This window comes from Anomaloglossus baeobatrachus, chromosome 9, assembly GCF_048569485.1.
Source record: "Anomaloglossus baeobatrachus isolate aAnoBae1 chromosome 9, aAnoBae1.hap1, whole genome shotgun sequence".
Taxonomy (NCBI): domain Eukaryota; kingdom Metazoa; phylum Chordata; class Amphibia; order Anura; family Aromobatidae; genus Anomaloglossus; species Anomaloglossus baeobatrachus.
In genome coordinates, this window is record NC_134361.1 from 164,779,663 (window position 1) to 164,802,136 (window position 22,474).

The 22,474-nt window shown below is 47.1% G+C and overlaps 13 non-coding genes across 13 annotated transcripts; all 13 read left to right on the forward strand.

Annotated features, from left to right (window-relative positions):
* Window positions 1-741: 741 nt before the first annotated feature.
* LOC142252607 (U2 spliceosomal RNA) lies at window positions 742-932 on the forward strand. The gene has a single exon (XR_012725977.1). It is a non-coding gene; the product is annotated as a U2 spliceosomal RNA (small nuclear RNA).
* A 1,388-nt stretch (window positions 933-2,320) lies between these two features.
* Window positions 2,321-2,511, forward strand: LOC142252891 (U2 spliceosomal RNA). Its single transcript, XR_012726254.1, has one exon. It is a non-coding gene; the product is annotated as a U2 spliceosomal RNA (small nuclear RNA).
* Window positions 2,512-4,697: 2,186 nt separating this feature from the next.
* LOC142253263 (U2 spliceosomal RNA) lies at window positions 4,698-4,892 on the forward strand. The gene has a single exon (XR_012726573.1). It is a non-coding gene; the product is annotated as a U2 spliceosomal RNA (small nuclear RNA).
* A 1,388-nt stretch (window positions 4,893-6,280) lies between these two features.
* Window positions 6,281-6,471, forward strand: LOC142252608 (U2 spliceosomal RNA). Its single transcript, XR_012725978.1, has one exon. It is a non-coding gene; the product is annotated as a U2 spliceosomal RNA (small nuclear RNA).
* A 1,388-nt stretch (window positions 6,472-7,859) lies between these two features.
* LOC142252609 (U2 spliceosomal RNA) lies at window positions 7,860-8,050 on the forward strand. Its single transcript, XR_012725979.1, has one exon. It is a non-coding gene; the product is annotated as a U2 spliceosomal RNA (small nuclear RNA).
* A 1,388-nt stretch (window positions 8,051-9,438) lies between these two features.
* LOC142252939 (U2 spliceosomal RNA) lies at window positions 9,439-9,629 on the forward strand. Its single transcript, XR_012726299.1, has one exon. It is a non-coding gene; the product is annotated as a U2 spliceosomal RNA (small nuclear RNA).
* A 1,388-nt stretch (window positions 9,630-11,017) lies between these two features.
* LOC142252610 (U2 spliceosomal RNA) lies at window positions 11,018-11,208 on the forward strand. Its single transcript, XR_012725980.1, has one exon. It is a non-coding gene; the product is annotated as a U2 spliceosomal RNA (small nuclear RNA).
* Window positions 11,209-12,596: 1,388 nt separating this feature from the next.
* On the forward strand, window positions 12,597-12,787 carry LOC142252138 (U2 spliceosomal RNA). The gene has a single exon (XR_012725529.1). It is a non-coding gene; the product is annotated as a U2 spliceosomal RNA (small nuclear RNA).
* A 1,382-nt stretch (window positions 12,788-14,169) lies between these two features.
* On the forward strand, window positions 14,170-14,360 carry LOC142252611 (U2 spliceosomal RNA). Its single transcript, XR_012725981.1, has one exon. It is a non-coding gene; the product is annotated as a U2 spliceosomal RNA (small nuclear RNA).
* A 1,388-nt stretch (window positions 14,361-15,748) lies between these two features.
* On the forward strand, window positions 15,749-15,939 carry LOC142252612 (U2 spliceosomal RNA). Its single transcript, XR_012725982.1, has one exon. It is a non-coding gene; the product is annotated as a U2 spliceosomal RNA (small nuclear RNA).
* A 2,169-nt stretch (window positions 15,940-18,108) lies between these two features.
* LOC142253188 (U2 spliceosomal RNA) lies at window positions 18,109-18,303 on the forward strand. The gene has a single exon (XR_012726501.1). It is a non-coding gene; the product is annotated as a U2 spliceosomal RNA (small nuclear RNA).
* A 1,382-nt stretch (window positions 18,304-19,685) lies between these two features.
* Window positions 19,686-19,876, forward strand: LOC142252613 (U2 spliceosomal RNA). Its single transcript, XR_012725983.1, has one exon. It is a non-coding gene; the product is annotated as a U2 spliceosomal RNA (small nuclear RNA).
* A 1,388-nt stretch (window positions 19,877-21,264) lies between these two features.
* Window positions 21,265-21,455, forward strand: LOC142252615 (U2 spliceosomal RNA). The gene has a single exon (XR_012725984.1). It is a non-coding gene; the product is annotated as a U2 spliceosomal RNA (small nuclear RNA).
* The last annotated feature ends 1,019 nt before the right edge of the window (window positions 21,456-22,474 follow it).

Consider the following 22,474-nt stretch of genomic DNA (forward strand, 5'->3'; position numbering starts at 1 on the left):
TTCAATAAGTACACTTAAACGGCTAATTGGGAATAGAAAAACTGTAAAAAGCCCTCTGAGAAAGCCCCCCTCTAACCTTTGATAGTAAGTTTTTCTGTAGTCTGCCTGTTGATGTATTTTCCGTTTGAACTGTGCACAACATGAAGAGACGGAACACTGGCGGCTTGTCACAATGCCCCCGCTGACATCACAATAGCGCTGCTGCCTAGAAAACAAGCTGCGCAGCAGAAGTTGTTCTTTGGGTGGGAGGGTGGGCTAGTGTAAGGAGGGGGCAAGCTCTTTTTTTCCCGGGTGGTAGGGGGATGACAGGAGAAGGGATGCGGGTGGTGAGAAGGGTACAGAGGGCAGGGTTTGGGGGCTGGGAAGGAAAGGGAAAAGATTAGGGTTTGGGGATGATGAAAGGGCTTTCTACGGGTAAGGATGGCAAAGGGTGGCAGTGACGGAAAGTCAGGCAACCTGTCCTGTCCGTCTTTTTGTATCGTGAATTGGAAAGACTGCAAGGGGGAGGGGAGTTGCTTGCGCCCTAAAGGAGGAGTTATTCAGATTCATTGCAGTGGGGGGCGGCGGCTGCAAAACGCACCATTCTTCTTGTTTTTGCTCTGCAAAGCAGCCTTTTCAAGGGTTGGCTTGGGTGACAAAATGTCTTCTGTAGGCGTGGGTTTGTCTCCCTCTCGCTCTCTCTCCCTAAGATGTGTCCGGCATAGGCCAGGGTGCCACTCGAGGCCCAAACCAATTCTGGTTATCGCTTCTCGGCCTTTTGGCTAAGATCAAGTGTAGTATCTGTTCTTATCAGTTTAATATCTGATACGTCCCCTATCTGGGGACCATATATTAAATGGATTTTTAGAACAGGGAGATGGAAAAAGAGCTTGCTCTGTCCACTCCACGCATTGACCTGGTATTGCAGTACCTCCAGGACCGGTGCACCCCTTCTTAACCCAGTTTCCAAAAGCAGAACTCAATTCACCTGATTCATATTAGCCCGGTTTAATGAATTGGAAGAAAGCATACGTCTTCATATGCACCTCAATTTGGCCCATTCACTTTTCACACTTCCTCCTTTTGTTTTTTATCTTTCACACTTTTGACTTTCTTTATTCATCCAAATAGCAAACTCATCACCACTCAACCTGACCAACTCGGCTATGTCCCGTGCTGCAGTTCTCTGTCTTATCTAGATCATTTGCAATTGAATGGAATAGATCCCTTTTGGACAAAGTGGATTCACCTGCTGCTGCAGTGACCACAGGTGTGATAAGATCTAGAATTGGCATCTGGTGCGATCTCTCCGCTTCCACTCCAAAGAAAGTTACCTGTTTATTCCTATCATGCATTGGTTTTTGGGGTTTTCTTTGAGTAATGATGATCTCTTTAGTAGTCTGTTGGCGCCCTCTCCTGGAGGAATAGTTTGCTTGCTCTTGGACATTCTAAAAGAGAGGTCATGATAGACATTGAGCTTCTGAGCTCAATTGGGGACAGTCATGGGTGATGAATGTTTGCAACCTGCTGCAAAGCCTCATACCGCAATATAAGGAACGTCAAATACTAAGAAAGGGCGGCCTATGAAAGAATTACTACTTTCAATAAGTACACTTAAACGGCTAATTGGGAATAGAAAAACTGTAAAAAGCCCTCTGAGAAAGCCCCCCTCTAACCTTTGATAGTAAGTTTTTCTGTAGTCTGCCTGTTGATGTATTTTCCGTTTGAACTGTGCACAACATGAAGAGACGGAACACTGGCGGCTTGTCACAATGCCCCCGCTGACATCACAATAGCGCTGCTGCCTAGAAAACAAGCTGCGCAGCAGAAGTTGTTCTTTGGGTGGGAGGGTGGGCTAGTGTAAGGAGGGGGCAAGCTCTTTTTTTCCCGGGTGGTAGGGGGATGACAGGAGAAGGGATGCGGGTGGTGAGAAGGGTACAGAGGGCAGGGTTTGGGGGCTGGGAAGGAAAGGGAAAAGATTAGGGTTTGGGGATGATGAAAGGGCTTTCTACGGGTAAGGATGGCAAAGGGTGGCAGTGACGGAAAGTCAGGCAACCTGTCCTGTCCGTCTTTTTGTATCGTGAATTGGAAAGACTGCAAGGGGGAGGGGAGTTGCTTGCGCCCTAAAGGAGGAGTTATTCAGATTCATTGCAGTGGGGGGCGGCGGCTGCAAAACGCACCATTCTTCTTGTTTTTGCTCTGCAAAGCAGCCTTTTCAAGGGTTGGCTTGGGTGACAAAATGTCTTCTGTAGGCGTGGGTTTGTCTCCCTCTCGCTCTCTCTCCCTAAGATGTGTCCGGCATAGGCCAGGGTGCCACTCGAGGCCCAAACCAATTCTGGTTATCGCTTCTCGGCCTTTTGGCTAAGATCAAGTGTAGTATCTGTTCTTATCAGTTTAATATCTGATACGTCCCCTATCTGGGGACCATATATTAAATGGATTTTTAGAACAGGGAGATGGAAAAAGAGCGTGCTCTGTCCACTCCACGCATTGACCTGGTATTGCAGTACCTCCAGGACCGGTGCACCCCTTCTTAACCCAGTTTCCAAAAGCAGAACTCAATTCACCTGATTCATATTAGCCCGGTTTAATGAATTGGAAGAAAGCATACGTCTTCATATGCACCTCAATTTGGCCCATTCACTTTTCACACTTCCTCCTTTTGTTTTTTATCTTTCACACTTTTGACTTTCTTTATTCATCCAAATAGCAAACTCATCACCACTCAACCTGACCAACTCGGCTATGTCCCGTGCTGCAGTTCTCTGTCTTATCTAGATCATTTGCAATTGAATGGAATAGATCCCTTTTGGACAAAGTGGATTCACCTGCTGCTGCAGTGACCACAGGTGTGATAAGATCTAGAATTGGCATCTGGTGCGATCTCTCCGCTTCCACTCCAAAGAAAGTTACCTGTTTATTCCTATCATGCATTGGTTTTTGGGGTTTTCTTTGAGTAATGATGATCTCTTTAGTAGTCTGTTGGCGCCCTCTCCTGGAGGAATAGTTTGCTTGCTCTTGGACATTCTAAAAGAGAGGTCATGATAGACATTGAGCTTCTGAGCTCAATTGGGGACAGTCATGGGTGATGAATGTTTGCAACCTGCTGCAAAGCCTCATACCGCAATATAAGGAACGTCAAATACTAAGAAAGGGCGGCCTATGAAAGAATTACTACTTTCAATAAGTACACTTAAACGGCTAATTGGGAATAGAAAAACTGTAAAAAGCCCTCTGAGAAAGCCCCCCTCTAACCTTTGATAGTAAGTTTTTCTGTAGTCTGCCTGTTGATGTATTTTCCGTTTGAACTGTGCACAACATGAAGAGACGGAACACTGGCGGCTTGTCACAATGCCCCCGCTGACATCACAATAGCGCTGCTGCCTAGAAAACAAGCTGCGCAGCAGAAGTTGTTCTTTGGGTGGGAGGGTGGGCTAGTGTAAGGAGGGGGCAAGCTCTTTTTTTCCCGGGTGGTAGGGGGATGACAGGAGAAGGGATGCGGGTGGTGAGAAGGGTACAGAGGGCAGGGTTTGGGGGCTGGGAAGGAAAGGGAAAAGATTAGGGTTTGGGGATGATGAAAGGGCTTTCTACGGGTAAGGATGGCAAAGGGTGGCAGTGACGGAAAGTCAGGCAACCTGTCCTGTCCGTCTTTTTGTATCGTGAATTGGAAAGACTGCAAGGGGGAGGGGAGTTGCTTGCGCCCTAAAGGAGGAGTTATTCAGATTCATTGCAGTGGGGGGCGGCGGCTGCAAAACGCACCATTCTTCTTGTTTTTGCTCTGCAAAGCAGCCTTTTCAAGGGTTGGCTTGGGTGACAAAATGTCTTCTGTAGGCGTGGGTTTGTCTCCCTCTCGCTCTCTCTCCCTAAGATGTGTCCGGCATAGGCCAGGGTGCCACTCGAGGCCCAAACCAATTCTGGTTATCGCTTCTCGGCCTTTTGGCTAAGATCAAGTGTAGTGTTGTTCGAAGAGGTGGTTTAAGCTCCAGGCCACCTGAGTACAATGATACAATGCACACTGGAAGGTTGCGCTTGCTAGTACTCTGGGTGGATAGTATATTCATCTAGTGGAAAACATGGCCCTACCAGGATCGAGGCTATTAGACTGAGTAAGGATGGGGGGCTATGGTACAACGTGCCCCAGGACTGACGACCCTGGAGTGAGTCTGAGCTTGCTGGCTTGGGACCCCGGCAAGCCTTGGGCTCTGTAGCACACCGTACCTTGCCTTTTCATACTTTTTGAGCATATTACCCTATCCCGGCCTTCTGGCTAGGAAGGGAAATTTTTATAATCCTGGTCGGAGGTCTGGTCAGCTTTGGGCTGAGAAACTAACACCCGGTTGGAGGTCCGGGTCAGCTTCGGCTGAGAAACCAACACCCGGTTGGAGGTCTGGGTCAGCTTCGGCTGAGAAACCAACACCCGGTTGGAGGTCCGGTTAGCCTTGGGCTGAGAAACCAACACCGGTTGACGGTCCGGGCAGTTTCGGCTGCGAAACCAACAACTAGTAGCTCTCTACTCCACTTGGGTAAGATGCCTGGGTGGACGCTGGGAGCAACGACAAGGCTCAACCAGGCTTCGGCTTGGGGGAGCACCGAAGATCCCTGACCCTTGCTGTGGCCTTCTGGCTCGAAGGGACGGGGTTGATTTTTGGGGACCCTCTCCTCACGGTGGGGTCCACACGAATCCTAGCCTTTGCACTGTTTTTGGTGTGACTTCGGTCATGCATTTTTTGTGGTGCTTTGGAAAGCTTCATTAAATCAAATCTGTTCTTATCAGTTTAATATCTGATACGTCCCCTATCTGGGGACCATATATTAAATGGATTTTTAGAACAGGGAGATGGAAAAAGAGCTTGCTCTGTCCACTCCACGCATTGACCTGGTATTGCAGTACCTCCAGGACCGGTGCACCCCTTCTTAACCCAGTTTCCAAAAGCAGAACTCAATTCACCTGATTCATATTAGCCCGGTTTAATGAATTGGAAGAAAGCATACGTCTTCATATGCACCTCAATTTGGCCCATTCACTTTTCACACTTCCTCCTTTTGTTTTTTATCTTTCACACTTTTGACTTTCTTTATTCATCCAAATAGCAAACTCATCACCACTCAACCTGACCAACTCGGCTATGTCCCGTGCTGCAGTTCTCTGTCTTATCTAGATCATTTGCAATTGAATGGAATAGATCCCTTTTGGACAAAGTGGATTCACCTGCTGCTGCAGTGACCACAGGTGTGATAAGATCTAGAATTGGCATCTGGTGCGATCTCTCCGCTTCCACTCCAAAGAAAGTTACCTGTTTATTCCTATCATGCATTGGTTTTTGGGGTTTTCTTTGAGTAATGATGATCTCTTTAGTAGTCTGTTGGCGCCCTCTCCTGGAGGAATAGTTTGCTTGCTCTTGGACATTCTAAAAGAGAGGTCATGATAGACATTGAGCTTCTGAGCTCAATTGGGGACAGTCATGGGTGATGAATGTTTGCAACCTGCTGCAAAGCCTCATACCGCAATATAAGGAACGTCAAATACTAAGAAAGGGCGGCCTATGAAAGAATTACTACTTTCAATAAGTACACTTAAACGGCTAATTGGGAATAGAAAAACTGTAAAAAGCCCTCTGAGAAAGCCCCCCTCTAACCTTTGATAGTAAGTTTTTCTGTAGTCTGCCTGTTGATGTATTTTCCGTTTGAACTGTGCACAACATGAAGAGACGGAACACTGGCGGCTTGTCACAATGCCCCCGCTGACATCACAATAGCGCTGCTGCCTAGAAAACAAGCTGCGCAGCAGAAGTTGTTCTTTGGGTGGGAGGGTGGGCTAGTGTAAGGAGGGGGCAAGCTCTTTTTTTCCCGGGTGGTAGGGGGATGACAGGAGAAGGGATGCGGGTGGTGAGAAGGGTACAGAGGGCAGGGTTTGGGGGCTGGGAAGGAAAGGGAAAAGATTAGGGTTTGGGGATGATGAAAGGGCTTTCTACGGGTAAGGATGGCAAAGGGTGGCAGTGACGGAAAGTCAGGCAACCTGTCCTGTCCGTCTTTTTGTATCGTGAATTGGAAAGACTGCAAGGGGGAGGGGAGTTGCTTGCGCCCTAAAGGAGGAGTTATTCAGATTCATTGCAGTGGGGGGCGGCGGCTGCAAAACGCACCATTCTTCTTGTTTTTGCTCTGCAAAGCAGCCTTTTCAAGGGTTGGCTTGGGTGACAAAATGTCTTCTGTAGGCGTGGGTTTGTCTCCCTCTCGCTCTCTCTCCCTAAGATGTGTCTGGCATAGGCCAGGGTGCCACTCGAGGCCCAAACCAATTCTGGTTATCGCTTCTCGGCCTTTTGGCTAAGATCAAGTGTAGTATCTGTTCTTATCAGTTTAATATCTGATACGTCCCCTATCTGGGGACCATATATTAAATGGATTTTTAGAACAGGGAGATGGAAAAAGAGCTTGCTCTGTCCACTCCACGCATTGACCTGGTATTGCAGTACCTCCAGGACCGGTGCACCCCTTCTTAACCCAGTTTCCAAAAGCAGAACTCAATTCACCTGATTCATATTAGCCCGGTTTAATGAATTGGAAGAAAGCATACGTCTTCATATGCACCTCAATTTGGCCCATTCACTTTTCACACTTCCTCCTTTTGTTTTTTATCTTTCACACTTTTGACTTTCTTTATTCATCCAAATAGCAAACTCATCACCACTCAACCTGACCAACTCGGCTATGTCCCGTGCTGCAGTTCTCTGTCTTATCTAGATCATTTGCAATTGAATGGAATAGATCCCTTTTGGACAAAGTGGATTCACCTGCTGCTGCAGTGACCACAGGTGTGATAAGATCTAGAATTGGCATCTGGTGCGATCTCTCCGCTTCCACTCCAAAGAAAGTTACCTGTTTATTCCTATCATGCATTGGTTTTTGGGGTTTTCTTTGAGTAATGATGATCTCTTTAGTAGTCTGTTGGCGCCCTCTCCTGGAGGAATAGTTTGCTTGCTCTTGGACATTCTAAAAGAGAGGTCATGATAGACATTGAGCTTCTGAGCTCAATTGGGGACAGTCATGGGTGATGAATGTTTGCAACCTGCTGCAAAGCCTCATACCGCAATATAAGGAACGTCAAATACTAAGAAAGGGCGGCCTATGAAAGAATTACTACTTTCAATAAGTACACTTAAACGGCTAATTGGGAATAGAAAAACTGTAAAAAGCCCTCTGAGAAAGCCCCCCTCTAACCTTTGATAGTAAGTTTTTCTGTAGTCTGCCTGTTGATGTATTTTCCGTTTGAACTGTGCACAACATGAAGAGACAGAACACTGGCGGCTTGTCACAATGCCCCCGCTGACATCACAATAGCGCTGCTGCCTAGAAAACAAGCTGCGCAGCAGAAGTTGTTCTTTGGGTGGGAGGGTGGGCTAGTGTAAGGAGGGGGCAAGCTCTTTTTTTCCCGGGTGGTAGGGGGATGACAGGAGAAGGGATGCGGGTGGTGAGAAGGGTACAGAGGGCAGGGTTTGGGGGCTGGGAAGGAAAGGGAAAAGATTAGGGTTTGGGGATGATGAAAGGGCTTTCTACGGGTAAGGATGGCAAAGGGTGGCAGTGACGGAAAGTCAGGCAACCTGTCCTGTCCGTCTTTTTGTATCGTGAATTGGAAAGACTGCAAGGGGGAGGGGAGTTGCTTGCGCCCTAAAGGAGGAGTTATTCAGATTCATTGCAGTGGGGGGCGGCGGCTGCAAAACGCACCATTCTTCTTGTTTTTGCTCTGCAAAGCAGCCTTTTCAAGGGTTGGCTTGGGTGACAAAATGTCTTCTGTAGGCGTGGGTTTGTCTCCCTCTCGCTCTCTCTCCCTAAGATGTGTCCGGCATAGGCCAGGGTGCCACTCGAGGCCCAAACCAATTCTGGTTATCGCTTCTCGGCCTTTTGGCTAAGATCAAGTGTAGTATCTGTTCTTATCAGTTTAATATCTGATACGTCCCCTATCTGGGGACCATATATTAAATGGATTTTTAGAACAGGGAGATGGAAAAAGAGCTTGCTCTGTCCACTCCACGCATTGACCTGGTATTGCAGTACCTCCAGGACCGGTGCACCCCTTCTTAACCCAGTTTCCAAAAGCAGAACTCAATTCACCTGATTCATATTAGCCCGGTTTAATGAATTGGAAGAAAGCATACGTCTTCATATGCACCTCAATTTGGCCCATTCACTTTTCACACTTCCTCCTTTTGTTTTTTATCTTTCACACTTTTGACTTTCTTTATTCATCCAAATAGCAAACTCATCACCACTCAACCTGACCAACTCGGCTATGTCCCGTGCTGCAGTTCTCTGTCTTATCTAGATCATTTGCAATTGAATGGAATAGATCCCTTTTGGACAAAGTGGATTCACCTGCTGCTGCAGTGACCACAGGTGTGATAAGATCTAGAATTGGCATCTGGTGCGATCTCTCCGCTTCCACTCCAAAGAAAGTTACCTGTTTATTCCTATCATGCATTGGTTTTTGGGGTTTTCTTTGAGTAATGATGATCTCTTTAGTAGTCTGTTGGCGCCCTCTCCTGGAGGAATAGTTTGCTTGCTCTTGGACATTCTAAAAGAGAGGTCATGATAGACATTGAGCTTCTGAGCTCAATTGGGGACAGTCATGGGTGATGAATGTTTGCAACCTGCTGCAAAGCCTCATACCGCAATATAAGGAACGTCAAATACTAAGAAAGGGCGGCCTATGAAAGAATTACTACTTTCAATAAGTACACTTAAACGGCTAATTGGGAATAGAAAAACTGTAAAAAGCCCTCTGAGAAAGCCCCCCTCTAACCTTTGATAGTAAGTTTTTCTGTAGTCTGCCTGTTGATGTATTTTCCGTTTGAACTGTGCACAACATGAAGAGACGGAACACTGGCGGCTTGTCACAATGCCCCCGCTGACATCACAATAGCGCTGCTGCCTAGAAAACAAGCTGCGCAGCAGAAGTTGTTCTTTGGGTGGGAGGGTGGGCTAGTGTAAGGAGGGGGCAAGCTCTTTTTTTCCCGGGTGGTAGGGGGATGACAGGAGAAGGGATGCGGGTGGTGAGAAGGGTACAGAGGGCAGGGTTTGGGGGCTGGGAAGGAAAGGGAAAAGATTAGGGTTTGGGGATGATGAAAGGGCTTTCTACGGGTAAGGATGGCAAAGGGTGGCAGTGACGGAAAGTCAGGCAACCTGTCCTGTCCGTCTTTTTGTATCGTGAATTGGAAAGACTGCAAGGGGGAGGGGAGTTGCTTGCGCCCTAAAGGAGGAGTTATTCAGATTCATTGCAGTGGGGGGCGGCGGCTGCAAAACGCACCATTCTTCTTGTTTTTGCTCTGCAAAGCAGCCTTTTCAAGGGTTGGCTTGGGTGACAAAATGTCTTCTGTAGGCGTGGGTTTGTCTCCCTCTCGCTCTCTCTCCCTAAGATGTGTCCGGCATAGGCCAGGGTGCCACTCGAGGCCCAAACCAATTCTGGTTATCGCTTCTCGGCCTTTTGGCTAAGATCAAGTGTAGTATCTGTTCTTATCAGTTTAATATCTGATACGTCCCCTATCTGGGGACCATATATTAAATGGATTTTTAGAACAGGGAGATGGAAAAAGAGCTTGCTCTGTCCACTCCACGCATTGACCTGGTATTGCAGTACCTCAAGGACCGGTGCACCCCTTCTTAACCCAGTTTCCAAAAGCAGAACTCAATTCACCTGATTCATATTAGCCCGGTTTAATGAATTGGAAGAAAGCATACGTCTTCATATGCACCTCAATTTGGCCCATTCACTTTTCACACTTCCTCCTTTTGTTTTTTATCTTTCACACTTTTGACTTTCTTTATTCATCCAAATAGCAAACTCATCACCACTCAACCTGACCAACTCGGCTATGTCCCGTGCTGCAGTTCTCTGTCTTATCTAGATCATTTGCAATTGAATGGAATAGATCCCTTTTGGACAAAGTGGATTCACCTGCTGCTGCAGTGACCACAGGTGTGATAAGATCTAGAATTGGCATCTGGTGCGATCTCTCCGCTTCCACTCCAAAGAAAGTTACCTGTTTATTCCTATCATGCATTGGTTTTTGGGGTTTTCTTTGAGTAATGATGATCTCTTTAGTAGTCTGTTGGCGCCCTCTCCTGGAGGAATAGTTTGCTTGCTCTTGGACATTCTAAAAGAGAGGTCATGATAGACATTGAGCTTCTGAGCTCAATTGGGGACAGTCATGGGTGATGAATGTTTGCAACCTGCTGCAAAGCCTCATACCGCAATATAAGGAACGTCAAATACTAAGAAAGGGCGGCCTATGAAAGAATTACTACTTTCAATAAGTACACTTAAACGGCTAATTGGGAATAGAAAAACTGTAAAAAGCCCTCTGAGAAAGCCCCCCTCTAACCTTTGATAGTAAGTTTTTCTGTAGTCTGCCTGTTGATGTATTTTCCGTTTGAACTGTGCACAACATGAAGAGACGGAACACTGGCGGCTTGTCACAATGCCCCCGCTGACATCACAATAGCGCTGCTGCCTAGAAAACAAGCTGCGCAGCAGAAGTTGTTCTTTGGGTGGGAGGGTGGGCTAGTGTAAGGAGGGGGCAAGCTCTTTTTTTCCCGGGTGGTAGGGGGATGACAGGAGAAGGGATGCGGGTGGTGAGAAGGGTACAGAGGGCAGGGTTTGGGGGCTGGGAAGGAAAGGGAAAAGATTAGGGTTTGGGGATGATGAAAGGGCTTTCTACGGGTAAGGATGGCAAAGGGTGGCAGTGACGGAAAGTCAGGCAACCTGTCCTGTCCGTCTTTTTGTATCGTGAATTGGAAAGACTGCAAGGGGGAGGGGAGTTGCTTGCGCCCTAAAGGAGGAGTTATTCAGATTCATTGCAGTGGGGGGCGGCGGCTGCAAAACGCACCATTCTTCTTGTTTTTGCTCTGCAAAGCAGCCTTTTCAAGGGTTGGCTTGGGTGACAAAATGTCTTCTGTAGGCGTGGGTTTGTCTCCCTCTCGCTCTCTCTCCCTAAGATGTGTCCGGCATAGGCCAGGGTGCCACTCGAGGCCCAAACCAATTCTGGTTATCGCTTCTCGGCCTTTTGGCTAAGATCAAGTGTAGTATCTGTTCTTATCAGTTTAATATCTGATACGTCCCCTATCTGGGGACCATATATTAAATGGATTTTTAGAACAGGGAGATGGAAAAAGAGCTTGCTCTGTCCACTCCACGCATTGACCTGGTATTGCAGTACCTCCAGGACCGGTGCACCCCTTCTTAACCCAGTTTCCAAAAGCAGAACTCAATTCACCTGATTCATATTAGCCCGGTTTAATGAATTGGAAGAAAGCATACGTCTTCATATGCACCTCAATTTGGCCCATTCACTTTTCACACTTCCTCCTTTTGTTTTTTATCTTTCACACTTTTGACTTTCTTTATTCATCCAAATAGCAAACTCATCACCACTCAACCTGACCAACTCGGCTATGTCCCGTGCTGCAGTTCTCTGTCTTATCTAGATCATTTGCAATTGAATGGAATAGATCCCTTTTGGACAAAGTGGATTCACCTGCTGCTGCAGTGACCACAGGTGTGATAAGATCTAGAATTGGCATCTGGTGCGATCTCTCCGCTTCCACTCCAAAGAAAGTTACCTGTTTATTCCTATCATTCATTGGTTTTTGGGGTTTTCTTTGAGTAATGATGATCTCTTTAGTAGTCTGTTGGCGCCCTCTCCTGGAGGAATAGTTTGCTTGCTCTTGGACATTCTAAAAGAGAGGTCATGATAGACATTGAGCTTCTGAGCTCAATTGGGGACAGTCATGGGTGATGAATGTTTGCAACCTGCTGCAAAGCCTCATACCGCAATATAAGGAACGTCAAATACTAAGAAAGGGCGGCCTATGAAAGAATTACTACTTTCAATAAGTACACTTAAACGGCTAATTGGGAATAGAAAAACTGTAAAAAGCCCTCTGAGAAAGCCCCCCTCTAACCTTTGATAGTAAGTTTTTCTGTAGTCTGCCTGTTGATGTATTTTCCGTTTGAACTGTGCACAACATGAAGAGACGGAACACTGGCGGCTTGTCACAATGCCCCCGCTGACATCACAATAGCGCTGCTGCCTAGAAAACAAGCTGCGCAGCAGAAGTTGTTCTTTGGGTGGGAGGGTGGGCTAGTGTAAGGAGGGGGCAAGCTCTTTTTTTCCCGGGTGGTAGGGGGATGACAGGAGAAGGGATGCGGGTGGTGAGAAGGGTACAGAGGGCAGGGTTTGGGGGCTGGGAAGGAAAGGGAAAAGATTAGGGTTTGGGGATGATGAAAGGGCTTTCTACGGGTAAGGATGGCAAAGGGTGGCAGTGACGGAAAGTCAGGCAACCTGTCCTGTCCGTCTTTTTGTATCGTGAATTGGAAAGACTGCAAGGGGGAGGGGAGTTGCTTGCGCCCTAAAGGAGGAGTTATTCAGATTCATTGCAGTGGGGGGCGGCGGCTGCAAAACGCACCATTCTTCTTGTTTTTGCTCTGCAAAGCAGCCTTTTCAAGGGTTGGCTTGGGTGACAAAATGTCTTCTGTAGGCGTGGGTTTGTCTCCCTCTCGCTCTCTCTCCCTAAGATGTGTCCGGCATAGGCCAGGGTGCCACTCGAGGCCCAAACCAATTCTGGTTATCGCTTCTCGGCCTTTTGGCTAAGATCAAGTGTAGTATCTGTTCTTATCAGTTTAATATCTGATACGTCCCCTATCTGGGGACCATATATTAAATGGATTTTTAGAACAGGGAGATGGAAAAAGAGCTTGCTCTGTCCACTCCACGCATTGACCTGGTATTGCAGTACCTCCAGGAACGGTGCACCCCTTCTTAACCCAGTTTCCAAAAGCAGAACTCAATTCACCTGATTCATATTAGCCCGGTTTAATGAATTGGAAGAAAGCATACGTCTTCATATGCACCTCAATTTGGCCCATTCACTTTTCACACTTCCTCCTTTTGTTTTTTATCTTTCACACTTTTGACTTTCTTTATTCATCCAAATAGCAAACTCATCACCACTCAACCTGACCAACTCGGCTATGTCCCGTGCTGCAGTTCTCTGTCTTATCTAGATCATTTGCAATTGAATGGAATAGATCCCTTTTGGACAAAGTGGATTCACCTGCTGCTGCAGTGACCACAGGTGTGATAAGATCTAGAATTGGCATCTGGTGCGATCTCTCCGCTTCCACTCCAAAGAAAGTTACCTGTTTATTCCTATCATGCATTGGTTTTTGGGGTTTTCTTTGAGTAATGATGATCTCTTTAGTAGTCTGTTGGCGCCCTCTCCTGGAGGAATAGTTTGCTTGCTCTTGGACATTCTAAAAGAGAGGTCATGATAGACATTGAGCTTCTGAGCTCAATTGGGGACAGTCATGGGTGATGAATGTTTGCAACCTGCTGCAAAGCCTCATACCGCAATATAAGGAACGTCAAATACTAAGAAAGGGCGGCCTATGAAAGAATTACTACTTTCAATAAGTACACTTAAACGGCTAATTGGGAATAGAAAAACTGTAAAAAGCCCTCTGAGAAAGCCCCCCTCTAACCTTTGATAGTAAGTTTTTCTGTAGTCTGCCTGTTGATGTATTTTCCGTTTGAACTGTGCACAACATGAAGAGACGGAACACTGGCGGCTTGTCACAATGCCCCCGCTGACATCACAATAGCGCTGCTGCCTAGAAAACAAGCTGCGCAGCAGAAGTTGTTCTTTGGGTGGGAGGGTGGGCTAGTGTAAGGAGGGGGCAAGCTCTTTTTTTCCCGGGTGGTAGGGGGATGACAGGAGAAGGGATGCGGGTGGTGAGAAGGGTACAGAGGGCAGGGTTTGGGGGCTGGGAAGGAAAGGGAAAAGATTAGGGTTTGGGGATGATGAAAGGGCTTTCTACGGGTAAGGATGGCAAAGGGTGGCAGTGACGGAAAGTCAGGCAACCTGTCCTGTCCGTCTTTTTGTATCGTGAATTGGAAAGACTGCAAGGGGGAGGGGAGTTGCTTGCGCCCTAAAGGAGGAGTTATTCAGATTCATTGCAGTGGGGGGCGGCGGCTGCAAAACGCACCATTCTTCTTGTTTTTGCTCTGCAAAGCAGCCTTTTCAAGGGTTGGCTTGGGTGACAAAATGTCTTCTGTAGGCGTGGGTTTGTCTCGCTCTCTCTCCCTAAGATGTGTCCGGCATAGGCCAGGGTGCCACTCGAGGCCCAAACCAATTCTGGTTATCGCTTCTCGGCCTTTTGGCTAAGATCAAGTGTAGTATCTGTTCTTATCAGTTTAATATCTGATACGTCCCCTATCTGGGGACCATATATTAAATGGATTTTTAGAACAGGGAGATGGAAAAAGAGCTTGCTCTGTCCACTCCACGCATTGACCTGGTATTGCAGTACCTCCAGGACCGGTGCACCCCTTCTTAACCCAGTTTCCAAAAGCAGAACTCAATTCACCTGATTCATATTAGCCCGGTTTAATGAATTGGAAGAAAGCATACGTCTTCATATGCACCTCAATTTGGCCCATTCACTTTTCACACTTCCTCCTTTTGTTTTTTATCTTTCACACTTTTGACTTTCTTTATTCATCCAAATAGCAAACTCATCACCACTCAACCTGACCAACTCGGCTATGTCCCGTGCTGCAGTTCTCTGTCTTATCTAGATCATTTGCAATTGAATGGAATAGATCCCTTTTGGACAAAGTGGATTCACCTGCTGCTGCAGTGACCACAGGTGTGATAAGATCTAGAATTGGCATCTGGTGCGATCTCTCCGCTTCCACTCCAAAGAAAGTTACCTGTTTATTCCTATCATGCATTGGTTTTTGGGGTTTTCTTTGAGTAATGATGATCTCTTTAGTAGTCTGTTGGCGCCCTCTCCTGGAGGAATAGTTTGCTTACTCTTGGACATTCTAAAAGAGAGGTCATGATAGACATTGAGCTTCTGAGCTCAATTGGGGACAGTCATGGGTGATGAATGTTTGCAACCTGCTGCAAAGCCTCATACCGCAATATAAGGAACGTCAAATACTAAGAAAGGGCGGCCTATGAAAGAATTACTACTTTCAATAAGTACACTTAAACGGCTAATTGGGAATAGAAAAACTGTAAAAAGCCCTCTGAGAAAGCCCCCCTCTAACCTTTGATAGTAAGTTTTTCTGTAGTCTGCCTGTTGATGTATTTTCCATTTGAACTGTGCACAACATGAAGAGACGGAACACTGGCGGCTTGTCACAATGCCCCCGCTGACATCACAATAGCGCTGCTGCCTAGAAAACAAGCTGCGCAGCAGAAGTTGTTCTTTGGGTGGGAGGGTGGGCTAGTGTAAGGAGGGGGCAAGCTCTTTTTTTCCCGGGTGGTAGGGGGATGACAGGAGAAGGGATGCGGGTGGTGAGAAGGGTACAGAGGGCAGGGTTTGGGGGCTGGGAAGGAAAGGGAAAAGATTAGGGTTTGGGGATGATGAAAGGGCTTTCTACGGGTAAGGATGGCAAAGGGTGGCAGTGACGGAAAGTCAGGCAACCTGTCCTGTCCGTCTTTTTGTATCGTGAATTGGAAAGACTGCAAGGGGGAGGGGAGTTGCTTGCGCCCTAAAGGAGGAGTTATTCAGATTCATTGCAGTGGGGGGCGGCGGCTGCAAAACGCACCATTCTTCTTGTTTTTGCTCTGCAAAGCAGCCTTTTCAAGGGTTGGCTTGGGTGACAAAATGTCTTCTGTAGGCGTGGGTTTGTCTCCCTCTCGCTCTCTCTCCCTAAGATGTGTCCGGCATAGGCCAGGGTGCCACTCGAGGCCCAAACCAATTCTGGTTATCGCTTCTCGGCCTTTTGGCTAAGATCAAGTGTAGTATCTGTTCTTATCAGTTTAATATCTGATACGTCCCCTATCTGGGGACCATATATTAAATGGATTTTTAGAACAGGGAGATGGAAAAAGAGCTTGCTCTGTCCACTCCACGCATTGACCTGGTATTGCAGTACCTCCAGGACCGGTGCACCCCTTCTTAACCCAGTTTCCAAAAGCAGAACTCAATTCACCTGATTCATATTAGCCCGGTTTAATGAATTGGAAGAAAGCATACGTCTTCATATGCACCTCAATTTGGCCCATTCACTTTTCACACTTCCTCCTTTTGTTTTTTATCTTTCACACTTTTGACTTTCTTTATTCATCCAAATAGCAAACTCATCACCACTCAACCTGACCAACTCGGCTATGTCCCGTGCTGCAGTTCTCTGTCTTATCTAGATCATTTGCAATTGAATGGAATAGATCCCTTTTGGACAAAGTGGATTCACCTGCTGCTGCAGTGACCACAGGTGTGATAAGATCTAGAATTGGCATCTGGTGCGATCTCTCCGCTTCCACTCCAAAGAAAGTTACCTGTTTATTCCTATCATGCATTGGTTTTTGGGGTTTTCTTTGAGTAATGATGATCTCTTTAGTAGTCTGTTGGCGCCCTCTCCTGGAGGAATAGTTTGCTTGCTCTTGGACATTCTAAAAGAGAGGTCATGATAGACATTGAGCTTCTGAGCTCAATTGGGGACAGTCATGGGTGATGAATGTTTGCAACCTGCTGCAAAGCCTCATACCGCAATATAAGGAACGTCAAATACTAAGAAAGGGCGGCCTATGAAAGAATTACTACTTTCAATAAGTACACTTAAACGGCTAATTGGGAATAGAAAAACTGTAAAAAGCCCTCTGAGAAAGCCCCCCTCTAACCTTTGATAGTAAGTTTTTCTGTAGTCTGCCTGTTGATGTATTTTCCGTTTGAACTGTGCACAACATGAAGAGACGGAACACTGGCGGCTTGTCACAATGCCCCCGCTGACATCACAATAGCGCTGCTGCCTAGAAAACAAGCTGCGCAGCAGAAGTTGTTCTTTGGGTGGGAGGGTGGGCTAGTGTAAGGAGGGGGCAAGCTCTTTTTTTCCCGGGTGGTAGGGGGATGACAGGAGAAGGGATGCGGGTGGTGAGAAGGGTACAGAGGGCAGGGTTTGGGGGCTGGGAAGGAAAGGGAAAAGATTAGGGTTTGGGGATGATGAAAGGGCTTTCTTCGGGTAAGGATGGCAAAGGGTGGCAGTGACGGAAAGTCAGGCAACCTGTCCTGTCCGTCTTTTTGTATCGTGAATTGGAAAGACTGCAAGGGGGAGGGGAGTTGCTTGCGCCCTAAAGGAGGAGTTATTCAGATTCATTGCAGTGGGGGGCGGCGGCTGCAAAACGCACCATTCTTCTTGTTTATGCTCTGCAAAGCAGCCTTTTCAAGGGTTGGCTTGGGTGACAAAATGTCTTCTGTAGGCGTGGGTTTGTCTCCCTCTCGCTCTCTCTCCCTAAGATGTGTCCGGCATAGGCCAGGGTGGTGCCACTCGAGGCCCAAACCAATTCTGGTTATCGCTTCTCGGCCTTTTGGCTAAGATCAAGTGTAGGAAGGTTGCGCTTGTTAGTACTTTGGGAGGATAGTATATCCATCTAGAGGAAACCATGGCCCTACCAGGATCGAGGCTATTAGACTGAGTAAGTGTGGGGGTTATGGTGCAATGTGCCCCAGGAATGGACACCCTGGAGGGAGTCTGAACTTGCTAGGTTGGGACCCTGGTAAGCCTCAGACTCTGTCGCACGCCGCGCCTTGCCTATTCATACTTTCCAAGCATATTGCCCTATCCCGGCCTTCTGGCTAAGAAGGGAAATTTTTATAATCCCGGTCGGAGGCCCGGTCAGCTTTGGGCTGAGAAACCAACACCCGGTTGGAGGTCCGGGTCAGCTTTGGCTGAGAAACCAACACCCGGTTGGAGGTCCGGTTAGCCTTGGGCTGAGAAACCAACACCTGGTTGGAGGTCCGGTCAGCCTTGGGCTGAGAAACCAACACCCCGGTTGGAGGTCCGGTCAGCCTTGGGCTGAGAAACCAACACTGGTTGACGGTCCGGGCAGTCTCGGCTGCGAAACCAACGACTAGTAGCTCCCTACTCCACTTGGGTAAGATGCCTCGGTGGACGCTGGGAGCAACAACAAGGCTCAACCAGGCTTCGGCTTGGGGGAGCACCGAAGATCCCTGACCCTCGCTGTGGCCTTCTGGCTCGGAGGGACGCGGTTGATTTTTGGGGATCCTCTTCTCACGGAGGGGTCCACATGAATCCTAGCCTTTGCACTGTTTTTGGTGTGACTTCGGTCATGCATTTTTGCGGTGCTTTGGAAAGCTTCATTAAATCAAAATCTGTTCTTATCAGTTTAATATCTGATACGTCCCCTATCTGGGGACCATATATTAAATGGATTTTTAGAACAGGGAGATGGAAAAAGAGCTTGCTCTGTCCACTCCACGCATTGACCTGGTATTGCAGTACCTCCAGGACCGGTGCACCCCTTCTTAACCCAGTTTCCAAAAGCAGAACTCAATTCACCTGATTCATATTAGCCCGGTTTAATGAATTGGAAGAAAGCATACGTCTTCATATGCACCTCAATTTGGCCCATTCACTTTTCACACTTCCTCCTTTTGTTTTTTATCTTTCACACTTTTGACTTTCTTTATTCATCCAAATAGCAAACTCATCACCACTCAACCTGACCAACTCGGCTATGTCCCGTGCTGCAGTTCTCTGTCTTATCTAGATCATTTGCAATTGAATGGAATAGATCCCTTTTGGACAAAGTGGATTCACCTGCTGCTGCAGTGACCACAGGTGTGATAAGATCTAGAATTGGCATCTGGTGCGATCTCTCCGCTTCCACTCCAAAGAAAGTTACCCTCCTATCATGCATTGGTTTTTGGGGTTTTCTTTGAGTAATGATGATCTCTTTAGTAGTCTGTTGGCGCCCTCTCCTGGAGGAATAGTTTGCTTGCTCTTGGACATTCTAAAAGAGAGGTCATGATAGACATTGAGCTTCTGAGCTCAATTGGGGACAGTCATGGGTGATGAATGTTTGCAACCTGCTGCAAAGCCTCATACCGCAATATAAGGAACGTCAAATACTAAGAAAGGGCGGCCTATGAAAGAATTACTACTTTCAATAAGTACACTTAAACGGCTAATTGGGAATAGAAAAACTGTAAAAAGCCCTCTGAGAAAGCCCCCCTCTAACCTTTGATAGTAAGTTTTTCTGTAGTCTGCCTGTTGATGTATTTTCCGTTTGAACTGTGCACAACATGAAGAGACGGAACACTGGCGGCTTGTCACAATGCCCCCGCTGACATCACAATAGCGCTGCTGCCTAGAAAACAAGCTGCGCAGCAGAAGTTGTTCTTTGGGTGGGAGGGTGGGCTAGTGTAAGGAGGGGGCAAGCTCTTTTTTTCCCGGGTGGTAGGGGGATGACAGGAGAAGGGATGCGGGTGGTGAGAAGGGTACAGAGGGCAGGGTTTGGGGGCTGGGAAGGAAAGGGAAAAGATTAGGGTTTGGGGATGATGAAAGGGCTTTCTACGGGTAAGGATGGCAAAGGGTGGCAGTGACGGAAAGTCAGGCAACCTGTCCTGTCCGTCTTTTTGTATCGTGAATTGGAAAGACTGCAAGGGGGAGGGGAGTTGCTTGCGCCCTAAAGGAGGAGTTATTCAGATTCATTGCAGTGGGGGGCGGCGGCTACAAAACGCACCATTCTTCTTGTTTTTGCTCTGCAAAGCAGCCTTTTCAAGGGTTGGCTTGGGTGACAAAATGTCTTCTGTAGGCGTGGGTTTGTCTCCCTCTCGCTCTCTCTCCCTAAGATGTGTCCGGCATAGGCCAGGGTGCCACTCGAGGCCCAAACCAATTCTGGTTATCGCTTCTCGGCCTTTTGGCTAAGATCAAGTGTAGTATCTGTTCTTATCAGTTTAATATCTGATACGTCCCCTATCTGGGGACCATATATTAAATGGATTTTTAGAACAGGGAGATGGAAAAAGAGCTTGCTCTGTCCACTCCACGCATTGACCTGGTATTGCAGTACCTCCAGGACCGGTGCACCCCTTCTTAACCCAGTTTCCAAAAGCAGAACTCAATTCACCTGATTCATATTAGCCCGGTTTAATGAATTGGAAGAAAGCATACGTCTTCATATGCACCTCAATTTGGCCCATTCACTTTTCACACTTCCTCCTTTTGTTTTTTATCTTTCACACTTTTGACTTTCTTTATTCATCCAAATAGCAAACTCATCACCACTCAACCTGACCAACTCGGCTATGTCCCGTGCTGCAGTTCTCTGTCTTATCTAGATCATTTGCAATTGAATGGAATAGATCCCTTTTGGACAAAGTGGATTCACCTGCTGCTGCAGTGACCACAGGTGTGATAAGATCTAGAATTGGCATCTGGTGCGATCTCTCCGCTTCCACTCCAAAGAAAGTTACCTGTTTATTCCTATCATGCATTGGTTTTTGGGGTTTTCTTTGAGTAATGATGATCTCTTTAGTAGTCTGTTGGCGCCCTCTCCTGGAGGAATAGTTTGCTTGCTCTTGGACATTCTAAAAGAGAGGTCATGATAGACATTGAGCTTCTGAGCTCAATTGGGGACAGTCATGGGTGATGAATGTTTGCAACCTGCTGCAAAGCCTCATACCGCAATATAAGGAACGTCAAATACTAAGAAAGGGCGGCCTATGAAAGAATTACTACTTTCAATAAGTACACTTAAACGGCTAATTGGGAATAGAAAAACTGTAAAAAGCCCTCTGAGAAAGCCCCCCTCTAACCTTTGATAGTAAGTTTTTCTGTAGTCTGCCTGTTGATGTATTTTCCGTTTGAACTGTGCACAACATGAAGAGACGGAACACTGGCGGCTTGTCACAATGCCCCCGCTGACATCACAATAGCGCTGCTGCCTAGAAAACAAGCTGCGCAGCAGAAGTTGTTCTTTGGGTGGGAGGGTGGGCTAGTGTAAGGAGGGGGCAAGCTCTTTTTTTCCCGGGTGGTAGGGGGATGACAGGAGAAGGGATGCGGGTGGTGAGAAGGGTACAGAGGGCAGGGTTTGGGGGCTGGGAAGGAAAGGGAAAAGATTAGGGTTTGGGGATGATGAAAGGGCTTTCTACGGGTAAGGATGGCAAAGGGTGGCAGTGACGGAAAGTCAGGCAACCTGTCCTGTCCGTCTTTTTGTATCGTGAATTGGAAAGACTGCAAGGGGGAGGGGAGTTGCTTGCGCCCTAAAGGAGGAGTTATTCAGATTCATTGCAGTGGGGGGCGGCGGCTGCAAAACGCACCATTCTTCTTGTTTTTGCTCTGCAAAGCAGCCTTTTCAAGGGTTGGCTTGGGTGACAAAATGTCTTCTGTAGGCGTGGGTTTGTCTCCCTCTCGCTCTCTCTCCCTAAGATGTGTCCGGCATAGGCCAGGGTGCCACTCGAGGCCCAAACCAATTCTGGTTATCGCTTCTCGGCCTTTTGGCTAAGATCAAGTGTAGTATCTGTTCTTATCAGTTTAATATCTGATACGTCCCCTATCTGGGGACCATATATTAAATGGATTTTTAGAACAGGGAGATGGAAAAAGAGCTTGCTCTGTCCACTCCACGCATTGACCTGGTATTGCAGTACCTCCAGGACCGGTGCACCCCTTCTTAACCCAGTTTCCAAAAGCAGAACTCAATTCACCGGATTCATATTAGCCCGGTTTAATGAATTGGAAGAAAGCATACGTCTTCATATGCACCTCAATTTGGCCCATTCACTTTTCACACTTCCTCCTTTTGTTTTTTATCTTTCACACTTTTGACTTTCTTTATTCATCCAAATAGCAAACTCATCACCACTCAACCTGACCAACTCGGCTATGTCCCGTGCTGCAGTTCTCTGTCTTATCTAGATCATTTGCAATTGAATGGAATAGATCCCTTTTGGACAAAGTGGATTCACCTGCTGCTGCAGTGACCACAGGTGTGATAAGATCTAGAATTGGCATCTGGTGCGATCTCTCCGCTTCCACTCCAAAGAAAGTTACCTGTTTATTCCTATCATGCATTGGTTTTTGGGGTTTTCTTTGAGTAATGATGATCTCTTTAGTAGTCTGTTGGCGCCCTCTCCTGGAGGAATAGTTTGCTTGCTCTTGGACATTCTAAAAGAGAGGTCATGATAGACATTGAGCTTCTGAGCTCAATTGGGGACAGTCATGGGTGATGAATGTTTGCAACCTGCTGCAAAGCCTCATACCGCAATATAAGGAACGTCAAATACTAAGAAAGGGCGGCCTATGAAAGAATTACTACTTTCAATAAGTACACTTAAACGGCTAATTGGGAATAGAAAAACTGTAAAAAGCCCTCTGAGAAAGCCCCCCTCTAACCTTTGATAGTAAGTTTTTCTGTAGTCTGCCTGTTGATGTATTTTCCGTTTGAACTGTGCACAACATGAAGAGACGGAACACTGGCGGCTTGTCACAATGCCCCCGCTGACATCACAATAGCGCTGCTGCCTAGAAAACAAGCTGCGCAGCAGAAGTTGTTCTTTGGGTGGGAGGGTGGGCTAGTGTAAGGAGGGGGCAAGCTCTTTTTTTCCCGGGTGGTAGGGGGATGACAGGAGAAGGGATGCAGGTGGTGAGAAGGGTACAGAGGGCAGGGTTTGGGGGCTGGGAAGGAAAGG